At 44.1% G+C, this 14,176-nt stretch overlaps 2 long non-coding RNA genes across 2 annotated transcripts in view; one reads left to right on the top strand and one right to left on the bottom strand.

The window, feature by feature from the left end:
* Window positions 1–3,315: 3,315 nt before the first annotated feature.
* Window positions 3,316–14,176, bottom strand: part of LOC113565721 — a 35,199-nt gene continuing 24,338 nt past the window's right edge. Inside the window, exons 2-4 of the long non-coding RNA XR_003408742.1 lie at window positions 3,843–3,953; window positions 3,466–3,574; window positions 3,316–3,383 (exon numbers count right to left, since the gene is read on the bottom strand). This is a non-coding gene — a long non-coding RNA (uncharacterized LOC113565721). The remainder of the gene's footprint in view (window positions 3,384–3,465; window positions 3,575–3,842; window positions 3,954–14,176) is intronic.
* LOC113565722 lies at window positions 3,345–3,910 on the top strand. Its single transcript, XR_003408743.1, has 4 exons — window positions 3,345–3,389; window positions 3,457–3,707; window positions 3,780–3,819; window positions 3,888–3,910. It is a non-coding gene; the product is annotated as an uncharacterized LOC113565722 (long non-coding RNA).

Here is a 14,176-nt window from a genome sequence, read left to right as displayed (position 1 = left end):
AGTAAATTGATATTTAAAGGAAATAAGTTATTTTCACAGAATTATCCGACCTGAAAGGCATAGTGGAATGAGAAGCCATACACTATATGTTTCCAAGTATCTGAGATGACTCGTTATTGGTGCAGACACTACCAATGGCTTACTAGAACACTAGAACGGCTGACACAGCAGTTCATATCGATCAAGAGCTCATGGCAAACCATCTGTAAGTCACTAGATGGTCACTAGTCTAAGCAAGTTCAACCGAGCTCAACTCGGGCTCCGTACAACGCCTGGCTCTGCAGTTACTCGAGCCATCCCGGGCACACACCACTCCAGAGTGTCAATCACTGGAAATGACTTCTGCAGGAGCTGTCGGGACGAAGAAGACGAGGTGTCGGTTCCTTACTTCTTCTGTTCAAGACTTCGACGTCTCCGAAACCAGACCAGGCTTGTTGTAGAAGCCGAAGGTGTGGTCGGTCTTTAAGCTTTAATAGGCAGAAAGAAGGTCCCACACAAGGCCCAAGTGAGCGCGGGGGAGCTATATCTCCATCTCTCCAGTGACTGCCTAAGCGATATTATACAAGGCTATCTATAATGATGTCTGACTGTTATGTCTATCTACATGATGTCTCTACAAAAACTGTTAGGAAGTCATTGTTCTTGAACCTTCAACACATGTCTTTGGTGCAACAACTTCTCCCGTCTGTACATGTCCTTCGAAACATGACGCGTCAGACAAGAATTATGTATTATGTATTTCATGCTCTGTAAAGAGCAACTTTGGAACTATCTATTGTCATCATGTTCAGATTCTAAAGAATCTATGGAACAATATTCTGAGCATTTATGCGCTTTAACTCTCGGTGTCTACTAGCTGTTCTGTCTGGTCATACAGTGGATGTACAGTAACCGCCATGGACAGAACACCTAATTTCCCAGTAAGGACCACTTTCCTTTGAATCTTTTGCCAGTCTTTGTTTTCGCTGCAGAGGAAATTTAGCATTTCGGTCGGGATAGAATCCCGTGGCTCATCCTCATGCCGGCTGGCAGTGCTTCTTGGTTACTTTAAAATGCACAAAACCCTGTCCAGCAGCTGGTCCTTTATGGTCCTGTTGCCGTTCCCCCCGCACTCCTCAGCTGGCTGCAGCCGCAATCCCGAAATCCAAAATCCAAAATCCAACGCTTTATGTTTGTGCTAACGTGTGCAAAATCTGATGGTTGGCACTAACTTGCGGATTTAGGTGTTGAAAATTATGTGTAAAATGTGTCACAGTTAAGCTCCGCCGTGTTCCGTGCCCCGGCCCGGAGAGAAAAGGCGTGGCCGCACTACGTGGCGAGTGCTAAATGTCGCCCAAGGCCAGGCCATGCCACTGCTTTCAGCAGCTCCTCTTAGCCCATCCCAGCCCGGGGTAGGGTTCCCCTACGCATCCAGCACCGACACGGAGGTGGGGCAGGTCACATTTTCGACTCGTAGTTTTCAGCGCTGCCATCCGTTGCATATGCAGATGAGCGGGAGCCCTCTAAAGTCTGGAGCTGGAGCTGTATATGGGAATGAGGATGGGGATGGTTATGAGGACGGTCTGAGTCTGAGTCTGGAACAGGCATCGGTTGATAGGGGGAAGCGTGTGCATTATACAAATGAGTTTATGCAATTTTCGACTAAACTTGAACTTTGGAACATTTTTGGCCAACTTCATGCGGAAACTTTCGTCTCAGATTTAAGCGTTTGGCAAAACTAAAACTCAAATTCTGATTCATTAAATCACAATTTCTAATCTCTGAAAAGTTATTCAATCATTGCCTAAGTCCAGACTTTGAAGACGAAAGTTGGATTGAGTTTAATATTAGATTTGAATAAACTTTAAGTCATATTGTTAAATATTGTTCAAGAACAAATCTCTTTGGAAGCTCTTTTTTCATCCTCCATCTTCCATCTCCCTGCTTCAGTTTCATTTTGCTATTTTTAATTTCATATATCCATCAAAGGCATTTATGACCGACCCGTAACCCTTGGGTGCGTGTGTGTCATTAGTCAGCCCACATATTGCCACTCCATCACCATCTCGTGCTCAGGCTGGTGCTCGTCCCCAGCCCCAGCCTCAAGACCTGCATGACACTCAAATTTGATCCAGCCGCATCGAAGCTAGGCTGCAGCTCCTGCTTTGACCCGATGGCTTCCTGTGCTTCTTCTTAATTAAAATATTTATTAAGCACTTTTGGTGCAGGCAACAAATTAATACCAAAGACCCCAATCATGCTGCAGCGTGTAGCATGCGGCATACAGTATATACATACGAGTATATGGTGCGGCAGAGAGGCAGACAGGCAGACAGGAGGCCAGCAGCACCAGCAACAATTTATAAAACAATGTTGAGGACACTGGAGTAGCAGCCAGCCCGCATCAAGGGTATATTTTTTCAGGACCTCTCCTCGTTTATTCTGCCATGCAACAGCAGCGTCAACATTGCAGTTCCAGGCTGCCAACTTGGCCAACTAGGCATAAGGCGACACGGACACCATGGAGCTGCTAACAATCCAGCGCCAGCCGGATGAACAGCTTGCCGCTTAGGCCATTCGAAATATGCAGCTGCTGCTGCTGTCCCATCCTTTCGGTAGTCGGTAGTGGGCATGGAAGTATGGAAGTATGGCAGGGGTGCGGTTCCCTTCAGCCGCTGGCTATAAAAGGGTTTCCACTGTGACAGCAAAGTCTGGTGTGCAATAACTAAAATATTTATGCGGCCAGGCTCTGGCAACATCCAACGCCTGGCATCAGCCTGACATAGCTCTCTGCCATTGCTTCCTGCTCGTCAAAAGTTTGACGGGTGTGAGGGAGGCGCAGGCGGGGGCGGAGGCCCTGGGAAAGTCATACAAATTCAATGAAAAATTGAAAAACTATTAAAATTGTAAATGTAAGCAAATCAAAAGTTTTAGTCAACTATTTGAAATTGCAAATGAAATAAACACTGGGGACTACAACCGGGGAGCACTTTAAACTGAATTTATTTATTAATTTGAGGAATTTGTTTAATTCTGAGTGAATGAAATGTTTGAATTGAAATTCTATTTGTATAGAAATAATTGCTGGTAATGGGAAATATGCTCAATGGTACTTGTGGCGAAATTTATTCATTGCCGGAATACATGGGAAATTCAAAAGAATGGTTATCATTATTTAAAGATTTAAAGTCTAAAAACTCTGGGAATTTCGCTATTTCTATGCTTCATATGTAACATCTATATCTATCTAGTGTCCAGAGCCATACAGGTCATCAAAATTTGAAGTCTTCAATATGATCATTTTGTGGTTTCTCTTATACTGCTACTTGTGCCTTTGTTGTTACGTTTATATGATCGAAATGTTTAACTGGTATGACGAAGTCGACCTACTCAATGTGGTTGATCTGATGGTGAGCACAATAGTCTATGTATTAGCAAAAGAGATATATTTTACTTGCCTGTCCCACTGTTATGCAGGGTAATTACCTTTGAAAGACAGGAAAAACAGGCACCGAGCACCGCATCTTGGCCTGGTAGCGGCCTTCTTCAGTGTTGGGCCACCAGATTTCGTCCTTTTTCAACCAATGGTCTATATCTGTAAGGAGTAGGAACACGAGCCATGTGAAAGATTCCCGAAATCAGTGCCTTTGATGTAGAAGGCCCCACGGATGATCGGGAATACTGTTTCAATTGCGCTTTGATTCGTTTGTTAGATCCACATTAAAATTGTAAGTTTTCTGGAAACTTACATTTTTGTGGAGTGTTTTTCTAGGACGACTAAGATCGTTCATATTGTAAAGAATTTTCCAGATCAAGTAGCCCGAGAATTGGGATGGCCAGGTTTGCTGTGGCCTGTGACTAACCTTTGAAGTAGGTCCCACAGAATAACTTCCATATGGTTTTTATAGAACATTTTCAGAAGCCACGGAGCAGGACAATGCAGGAGCGCAGTAGCATGCCGGATATGAAGCAACCTGTGGAGTAGAAAATAAATAATGAGTAAGACGATGCAGACGATAAATATTAAATGAAAAGACTATGAAAAAATTCGCATAAATTGTATGCAAAAATCATTTAGAAATGTTTAATTCGCAAACACCCGTTTTTTTGAGAGCCATAGTCCGAAGTTAAGCGCATTAAAGATAATTGAAATTTATATTATGTAAATTGCCAGCAGCGCGAAAAGTAAAAGTGGAAAATGGGTGCAAAAACTGTTTTGCCAAGAATACAAAAAAAAGGAAAGCAAAAAATATAAAACAATAAACAAATTAAGTGCGTGACCCTCACAGAATATCTCGTATTTCTACAGTTTTTTCTCATCATAATTGTGATAATTGTTTTCCAATCGATGGAGCAGAAACGCAACGCACGCCATTCAATCAGAAAGTCGGCCCATTTCCTCCCAATCCACACCACCCAATCCATCAGCCGTCCCCGGTCTGGTGTTTCTTTTGCTCATTTCACATAAATAAACGCATGCAGGAACGAGACCGTTGATGGCCATTTGAAAAGCTGCAGCTGGACTTGGTCTTCAAATGAAAATTAACACCCACGGACACTGCATAATGGAAATGGTTTTTGGAAAAAGAAAATGGCAACTCAATCGGTCAATAAATAAATTAGTTTTTAGCTAAATTCATGCATTAAAATGGTGATTATTGGCAGTCTCCTGACATTTGCTCATAATTGGTTTTCAGTATTTTTGATGTCGAATCATTTGAATTTAAATTGAAGACTACCGCCCGGCTCTGTATTATTCATGACGCTTCATTACGTTCACGTATACATTCATGCGTATATATTACGTATACGTAGTGTATACGAGCTTTAAAATTGATTACGAAATGGATATCCGGCTGGAAAATCATTTCCGGGATTTTAGATAACAAAATTATTTTTATATTGTGCGAGCATTTAATTTAAATAACTTTATGAGCGCCTGAATTGGTTTATATTCGAGGAAGTATTGGTTATTGCGAAGCACCAGTGAATGACCTCGAAAGTTCTTCAGGACCTTCATGGCTCTGGTCATAAAGGGAGCTGGCTCTGCTAATCGCTCCACTGCCAGAAACAGTCGAGTTGGGGCCAAAAACTGGGGCGGTGCACCGCCCATGGTACTACAGAGGATTGGCAGCTGTTTGGATGGCTGGCTGGCTGGATGGCAAGGCAATTGAAATGGCCTACCGACCTGGACTGCCAAACACACAGAGACAGAGCTGCATACAGAGCAGAGCTAGAGAAACCACAGAGCCCCTACACGGTAATTATCTAACAAGATTACGCAAAATGTGCCTCCCCAGAGCCGGGAACGGAAACAACGACAGCCGTTGCAGCCGTTGCATCTGCAACAGAGGAAAAGGCATCCCTCCAACAACGGCTGATGACAGTGGGGCAGAATGCAAAATGTTGTTAAGTCGCTGCCAAAACGCTCCGTTGCACAAGTGGACTGTGTTCGCTCCACCCGGAATGGTGGTTATGGGCGGTGGTGCATGGCTGGAGGAGGCGTCGGATTACGGCTCTTAATCCTGTGAATTTCTCGCTTTTACAACTGGCTTAAAGTGAAAGTGTGTCAAACTCAGGTGTCCTTGCATCTGCTGATGAATGCCGGTCACAGGCGGATGCTTGCCAGGGGAGAGATACGGAAATCATTCGCATTCCCCTCCGCATGGAGGATGCAGGATGGGAACCGAGGTAAGCATCTGTTTGGATCTTTTTTTTGGATCACGTTTAGTTAAAGTCGAGGCAGTGCTTTTCCGGTTCTTAAAAGCCGTCAAGCTAAGTTATTCATCATTCATTTCAGTCGCTGCATATTCCCAGCTCTGGGATGTATTTTATTTTAATCTCGCGCTGACTTTTTAAAGATTTAACACATGCTCGCTTTTCATATTTGTTGTTTTCCTTGGCCGAATGCAATTTTTATGCACTTCAGATGCACGTGAGCGTGTACTCCACAAAGAGTTCAGTTCAGAGAATTCTGCATGCTGAACTCGATATTTTATGTATATCGGTGGTGTGTTTTTTTAGCCCTGCAAAGGTCTGCTTTCCCCCTCCCCCCTGTCTGTCTGTCTGTCTGCGTGGGTGGACGAGTGTGCAGTGTCTGTGTGCCGAGGAAAACGCGCATCAAATGCAAATTTGTCCCATTCTTTGTTCGTAGTTTTTTGTCCCTTCGATGCTGTGTTGGTTCTGTTCAGTCGCTTGTTTACCCCGTGTCTGCATGTCTGGGTCTGGGGATTATCTCTACATATAAGTATTCCTCCATGGGGCTGCTGTACCTGTGTTCCGTACAGATTATACATATATTTATATACTGGCACTTGTATATATTTATAATATTTATATTACCCCAAAGGCAAACAAGTGCAAATGGTTTGCTCTACTATCTGTCGGGGACATAAATGCATTTTGTAAATTTATATTTTATTACTCGGTTGGTCCTCGGTTTGTTTTATAAGGTATTAGGGGTATATGTATCCAGTATGGGGCTTGTGGGTATTGTAGAAAGAACTTATGATGATGATTGCTTTAGGCTACTGGCTGAATCAACATTATATTCAACTTCCCAGATGGCTTGCCCTCTCAAAGTCGAAGAGGCTAAGTATCCCTTAGTCGACTTTGTGATTACACCCACAATAAAGTGCTAATATTGGCACGATCAGCATTGGGTTTTCCCATTTGGTTTTTGTGTGGCTGCTTTTTCGGGGGGTTTAAGGAATGGCAATAGAATTCGGAAATGTTTTTGTGCTATATTTTTGCGGCCACGATTTGCGGTGGCTGTGCAAATGTTTTGTTATCTGACGACGCTTTTAATTGATTTTCCATGTGCGGTCGGACGGGGGCTTGTAATGTTTTTAATGAACTGCAATTAATTTCAGCTCAGGGATTGAAAATCTGGCAACATTAACATGCCGCAAAATCGATTTCTACCCAAAATAAAGGCGTCAGAGGAAAAGGATACGACTGAAGGTAATCTTTCGGGGAAACCAAGTCAAGGCTAAGCCCTGGAATGGCCTGGGGGACGGGGAGATGGCGAACCACATCAAAATCAAGTCAAAACCTAGACAAACACACTTGTTGGCTTATCATGTTACCCATGTTAAGCGTATTAATGGCAGCGATGACGACAACACCGAATGGGACAAGGCAAGGACAAGGAGCACAAGGACAAGGATGACTATGTGCCACATCTCTGGATGTTGATCTTCAGGCTCCAAAGGCCAACAACAATAAAAGGGCGACAGGGCGTCAGCCAGTGCGGCAAACAAACAAGCAAACGGGCCAAGTTAACAAAACGAAAAGAAGGAAAAGTAAAATATTAATAGCCAGCTACTAAAATAGCAAAAGCAGAGATCCAAACACAAAGAATCAGCATTCAGCATTCAGCATCGGGGTCGTGCCGCAGACGCACGAGTTTTCACTGCCTTGAAGGAGGGACCGCCAAGGAGCAGCAGGAGGAACAGGAACAGAGCTGGGTAAGCCACTTGCTGGGGTCCTGGCTTAGTCAGAACTTGGTATGCACCCAACCATGATGCCATCCACCCCACTGTCCCCCTCTTTCTCTGTGTTGGGGTGCGTGTGTGTGCGTTTGGGGGTGTACGAGTACCAGTATCTGTGTGGGGCTTAACCTCAAAATTGTGTGCGGATGCCTGTTAATGTGTCATCTTCGTGGCTGCGTGTCTATGCGCTATACGAGTACGAGTATGTGGGTTCTGTGCACGCAATTTATGCGTCACCGGGAGTTGAACAGAACGCTGGTCGGGGCCCGAGTGAAATGTCTACGTTTAATGGAGAGTGTGGGCGGTGGTAAGGGACAAGCTGGGAGTATTTTGAAGTACTGAATGCATAATGGCTATCCAAGATTATCCAAGATGTATGTTTATGAACCGAAGATACAGGTTTTCCAAAGAATCTACTCTTCTGGGAGGAAGCATTCTTCGAAATTCTTTGACTGATGGATGATCATAACAAGTCAAGAATCATATGGATAATTCCTGCTAAAATACAATGTTTTATTGTGGCCCGTTTCCAACTCTTCTTTTATGCAACTTTTACGCAGCTTCTGCCCGGCTTTTCCCAAACATTTGCGAAAACTTGTCCGCCGCTTTTATGGTGGCCGCTTTTGTTGGCCGTTTTAAATATGTATGGGAATAAATTGCTATTCATTGGCAACACCAGCGCTAAGCCGTAGGGCGTGGCCATTTGTCATGTTAAACGCTAAACACGGCCGGACGCCAACAACAGCCGTACAGCCGTACAGCCGTGCACCCGTATGGGTATACGTATATTGACATATTGCCGGGCTTTAGTTTCCTGCTTTTGATACGACGACTGGCCGCCAAGCGACCGCGCCATAAAAATAATCAACATAAATTCTGAAGAGGCCATCGCCTGACGGGCCGGGGCGGGGGATTGGTGTGGGATCTGAGGAGGGGGAAAACAATAACAATAAAAATAATAAAGCAAAACAATGCCGGAATATTTATGGGCACTACGAGCCCCAAACAAAAAACAAAGCAGCATGGAACGAAAAAAACGAGAAAGATTGCCCCCGCTCTGGCTTTCTAAATATACTTTTGTCTGCGTCTGGCAGAGTAAGCAAATCAACGGACCAGCCAAATGCTGCACTGGGAATAGGCATCAACGCAAACACACACCCACACACACACCCACACACAGATGCAAACACAAACACGAACACCCTGACAGATACAGAAAGCACACACACACACACACGCGCGCACGGCCCTACAGGAGCCCCTCACACATGCACACATGCACACATGCACACGCGTCGTTAGCGCTAATGCCTGGTTACCAGGCAACAACTGTTCGTCGTTGGTCCAGAATAGAGAGGAACGCGGTATCAGGGCTTTAGAGGCAGGGACCTACGGCCTATAAAGGGGCAGAGTGGCCTTCAAATGTGCTTCATTAAGGATAAGTCCAGGCCGAGTCTATCTGATTTCGGATTGTAAATAAATACTGAGAGCAGTGAAAAGTTACAAAGTACTATTTTTTTGTAAAGGGTTTCCATAAAGATTTTTGCTTTCGTGACTTTCGTGCTGGTGAAGCCTTGCCATCTCTGGATTTTGCCACCTTCTTTGTTTTGATATTTATTTATTTATTATTTATTTGTATGGAAAAATATATTATTTTGCTGAAAACTATGGTAGATAAGGAATCAATTTTGGCTTAAAAAATAAATGTGTTGGATATAATTTATTGCATGCAAAATTTAACCACATATTTCATCAACATTGAGGCTAAAAATTGTCTAGCTGTTTGTAAGATATTTTCTGGGGAGCAGTATAAATCATACCAGTTCCCAAAAAATGTACCCAATTGTTCTAATTTATTACATTTTTATATTAAAGCAAACATTTGATATCCAGTGAGGCTAAACTTTGTTAGATCTCCGTCTGCTAAGCGGTTGAACAAATAAACGTGCGAGTCGCTTTTCTCTTTACCGCCGCCATATGCTCACAAGGCGGAGGATGTGTGCGTGTGTGGGGGTGTGTGGGTGTATTTTCCGAGCAAACAAATTAAGGCAAAAAGCCGAATATACGGAATATGCAAATCTAGTTGTTGCTTTTAATGTTTGCTGGCACCTCAACGCCTGAAAGCTTGGAGAAATTTCGCTTTGTGGTTTTCATTTTGATTTCAGTTTTTTTTTGTTACATTTTTCTCACACAATTTTTGTTTATTTTATTTTCTTGTTTGTTGGATGGCAACCTAAAAGTTTCTTTATGTAAATAAGAAATTTATTTTTATGTAAGCGCGAGCCTTAAGTTGTAAAATTGTTTGTTGCTCGGGCTTCCTTCGCCGGCGACTGGCTCTATGTGGCACCCTCTTCATCGTCATTTTTCTGGCGCTTCTTTATGGCCCGGATCCTTAATTTAGTAGTTGGCTCTGAAGACGTAACTGTACTTTTGGGAGTTGGCCCACTGCAGGCCCTTGTTATTGCCGGGTGGATAATGTCTGTATTTCGCTTCAGTTTCTGCTGCTGTGCTGCTCTGCTGCTGCTTCTCGCAACCTTTGGAGTTTAATTTGCATTTTTATGCTGTTGATTTGGAGTAGCATAAGTGAGTTATGGAAGTGGCTGACAAATTGCTTTGGCAGTTCGAGGGATACTGGAAGTGCCCTAACTGCAGTCCTGAATATAACCTTTCTCTTCCCCTTTCCCAAAGAAACTATTACTTTCCATGAGTCCATCGAATCCCAAATGGTTCCTAGCATAATTAGAGAATCCTTAAATGTTCCTGCCGAATCCCACTCCACTCCTGACCCCAGCTCTAGGCCACACTTGGCTCGGAACATTCCTATTCACATGCATGTCATGTTTAACCCACATATCCGCGAGGACATAAAACGTTGTTGCCTACTTTTCGGAGCGTGCACGCAAATTCCCCCAACGAAACAAACAGAACAAACGGAACCGACCAAAAAAACATATAAAAATAATAATTTACAGGAAATCAATATTGAAACAAAAGAAAAATACCGAAATCAGAGCAATCAGGGGAAAAACATGCGGAAAAGCCAAGCCAAATGGCAAAGAAGCGGGTCAAAAAGGGAGTGGGGGCGGGGGCGGGGGCGGGTAGCACCAATTGGCACTTCATCACTTAAGCACCTGAAAGGCATTTTTCACTTTCAATTTCAACGCAATGCCCCATAAAATCAAGCAAAAATGCTGATAGCACACAGACAGGCAGGCCCGAGCACATGAGTAGAGATTGTCAATCGACCAGCTGCTCGGCAATTTACACGCACGGCACCCAAATTGACAGCCGGAGGAAGAGCAACAACCAAACGATAACCAGAGGAGCAGGAACATCGACAACAACGACAACCATCGGGAATTGTCAACCGGCGTACGTGTGCACTTTGGGCGCAATCATAAAAAACAATTGAAATGTAAAATATAACATTTGTTTTCGCTTTTTTCTTGTGCCCTACAAGAGAGGGTACATGGGTTTGAGCTGCGCCTTAATTTCGCGATTAATCGAGGAGTTTAATTTCTGGATATTATAGAACAATAGGTCATGCAAGAATCACACCTCTGGGAATGCATAACCCACTCGTAAACAACAGAAATAAAGGGAACTCTTGTCGAAAGTCGTTCCAAGCTTGGAAAGGATCATCTTAGGATGCGATCCGCGTTTTCTGCCACCATCTTTTCTTTCCCTTTTGATAGGCAGGGCATCCAAACTTCTACCACTTTTTGGCCATATTCCTTTCCTTTCCTGTTGTTGTTTTGTATCACCTGGTAGCAGAAGATTTCCCTGCTTTCGGGGCTGTTGTCGATGCTTTTAGCAATCGCGCGCTGATTGCGTACACGACGAGTCATCCAAATGCACACACAGCAATTTCTATTGTAAATTGTTCGCATTTCTCACACAAGCTCAAACAGAATACATCGCAAAAGTAAAGAATAAAAGGATCCCAGGACCGTCGTCGTCTTCTTCTTCATATTTTTGGCCCCAAGGCTGGCAAACAAATTTCGGTCATAGCCCTTTTGTCTTCCCCACACATGAGCTTCCCGTCAGCTTCTTTTCTTCATATTTTTTTTTTGTTTGTCGCCTCAGGGTTTTGAGTGGAGAGGAAGCTGCGGCGACATGTTGTCAATAAATTGACAGCAATTGAAGGTTTATAAAACACTTTTTTTCCTCACTTCTGGGACAGGAAGTGGGGGACGGGACGGGGGTGGTGTGTGCGGCAATATTTGGGGAAAAAGCAGCCCAGACCCAAAAGCAATAAATTTTATGGTAAAAATGATTTTGTGCACCTTGTGACCAAGTTTCTGGCTCCGTCCTGGTTGGGTCCTTCTCTTTCTCTGATAATTTGAAATTTATTGTTCCTTTCCTCTGAATTTTCGTCTGCATTTTCCCCCAATGCTTTAAAGGGTTCTGGTTCTGGTTTGTTTCTCTTTAATTTTTCCGAATCATTTCCATTCCAGCAAAATTGTCTGAGGGTCTCTGCTGGTTGCAAAATCCAATTTCTGGAAAATTAGCCTCTTGTTCAAAATTAAAGAGGATTTCTCTGCAAAAACAAAGCAGAACTGGAAGGTTTTCCCCCCAACCCCACAACCCCCCAATCAGCACGTCTCCACCCCAGCGCCAGGGACTCAAGTGGCATTTCTTTTGAAATTAACATGTCACCGCCGAGAGACATTAGTGGTGAGGGAATGGATGTTGAACGTTGGTTTTTCCGCTGCTTGACTAGTTTTTACAGAGCTGTGGATGGCATTCGTGCACCCCACAGAGCTGTGGATGGCGTTCGGCAAAAGGCTACAGCGCTGTGGATGGCTTCCGACAGACTTTCGAACACTGTAAAGCTTCTGTCACTGCCCCTTCTGTTGGTAGACAGAGTTCTCCTCCCTGAAGTGACTGAGAAATGTTATCTGTCTCCGTGTGATATATTTGGGCTGTGGTTCTACAGAGGCAACATGTGGCCCATCAGCATTTTTGATGGACATCTGTCTAGTCCTATCTTGAACCTTACGAGCTTGGAGAATGCTTTGTAAGTTTTGTATATTTGTATTTAAATTTCACAAGAAAAGCGGGCTTGAGTATCTGTATTTTATACGGAAATTGACATCTCAAGATTGTTCCTAGGAACTAATTTCCTTTCCATGAATTGCCAAAAGTGGAACCAATTGAGAGCTGTATTCTTGGAAGGATTGGGTGTGCTCTTGAAGGTTCAGGCAAGTGGAAGGTTCTATATTTATTTTACGAGCATTTCCCCAATCATTTCCTTATTAACGCAAATAAAACAAAAGTTAATGGCGGCGGTTCACACCTCATTAAACGCGCTGCGCATAGAATATAGTAATTATTTGCAATTAATCTTGCATATGGAAAAAACAGTTCACGCTCGCGGCGAACACAATGCTCAACATGTTTATCGCTAATTGGCAGGGAAACAATTGAAAATACAATACGGAAAAAACTGTGCAAACAGCAGACGATGTCGATTATTAATTAAACACATAAATGGCTCTGCAAAATTGCCACTCATCAGAAATTCTGGTATTGGTAATATGTAATCGATGGAATCAAGTGCTCGGGGTGGTGGTGGATCTGGGGGGATCTGGGGGATCCGAGAGTGTTGTATACACATGAAATTTTGATATGTTTTGGGAGAGTGGGGATTGTCAAAGCGTTTTACCTGCTGAATAATGCATGAGGCCTGGGCATCGAGGACGCTTCGAGTCTTTCGGTTTGCAAAATTGGATTCGAAACGCAAGTGCCGGCCCAGGGCCCAGGGCCCAGGGCCCGAATCGATGCGAATCAAGGCCACTTCAAATTACACCTGTCCCGGGCTTTGGCTAATCCCGGGGGCACCACACACTGGCATCCAAACACTGCCGGCGAATTATTGCCAAGTCAAGTAGCAGCAACTTGGCTGCTCCCTGGCTGTGGACACTAATCTAAGCAATTGTGTTGCCCTGCTATTTGCATGCCTCACATATGGACACACACACCTGCCCAGCCGTTCAGCCGTTCAGCCGTTCAAAGCCATGCGAGTGCATATAGGTATAGGCCGTATCTATATGCCGAGGCTGTTTGTTATATTTGCTAAACGCTCACTGCAAACCGACGAGCACGAGTGCATTGGGAAACGGGCGCCGCAACATGGGGCAATTACAGATGGTCGGGGAGATGGTGGTGAGGCTCCACTGCCGCTGGGCTGGGGCTGGGCCACGTCCCTCCCCAACCGAAAGTCATTTACATGAATATCATTTGGGCGGCACTAAAACAGAAACATTATATTGGCATTCCAGAAAACGCTTTCGGCGAAAGTTTTGACTGATTTCAGGGCTCAGGGTTGGAGAGACTTTTTCCTGGATTCCTTGAGCTACTCATGCAGTCAAATAGTTGGAATTGCTTTCGATTCAGTGGAAATTGATTGCCAGAACATCCTTTATTACTGGCAAAGTTGGCCACGTTTCGCCCTTGCAGTGTTTTTGGCCAGAGGAAATTGCCTCACTTGCTCTCTCTCTCTCATCCACACATTCTCTGAGCAGAGTTTTCCCGCGAGGAACAGGAGAAGGGGCACAGGGGCCAGGGTACAGGGCACAGGACACAGGACACAGTGTTGGTCCTTTCGGTTGTCGCCCAGTGGTTTTGTTTGGCTGGTTGTTTAGTTGTCTCTGGCTGCTCTTGTTTGTCATTTGTTTGCAGATTTTTGTGTAGATTCTGCG

The sequence above is a fragment of the Drosophila persimilis genome, unplaced genomic scaffold (genome assembly GCF_003286085.1).
Source record: "Drosophila persimilis strain 14011-0111.01,24,50 unplaced genomic scaffold, DperRS2 tig00000191-arrow-pilon, whole genome shotgun sequence".
In the NCBI taxonomy this organism is placed as follows: Eukaryota; Metazoa; Arthropoda; class Insecta; order Diptera; family Drosophilidae; genus Drosophila; species Drosophila persimilis.
The sequence above is the reverse complement of the archived record's forward strand: the minus strand, read 5'-3'. Positions and strand labels throughout refer to the sequence as shown.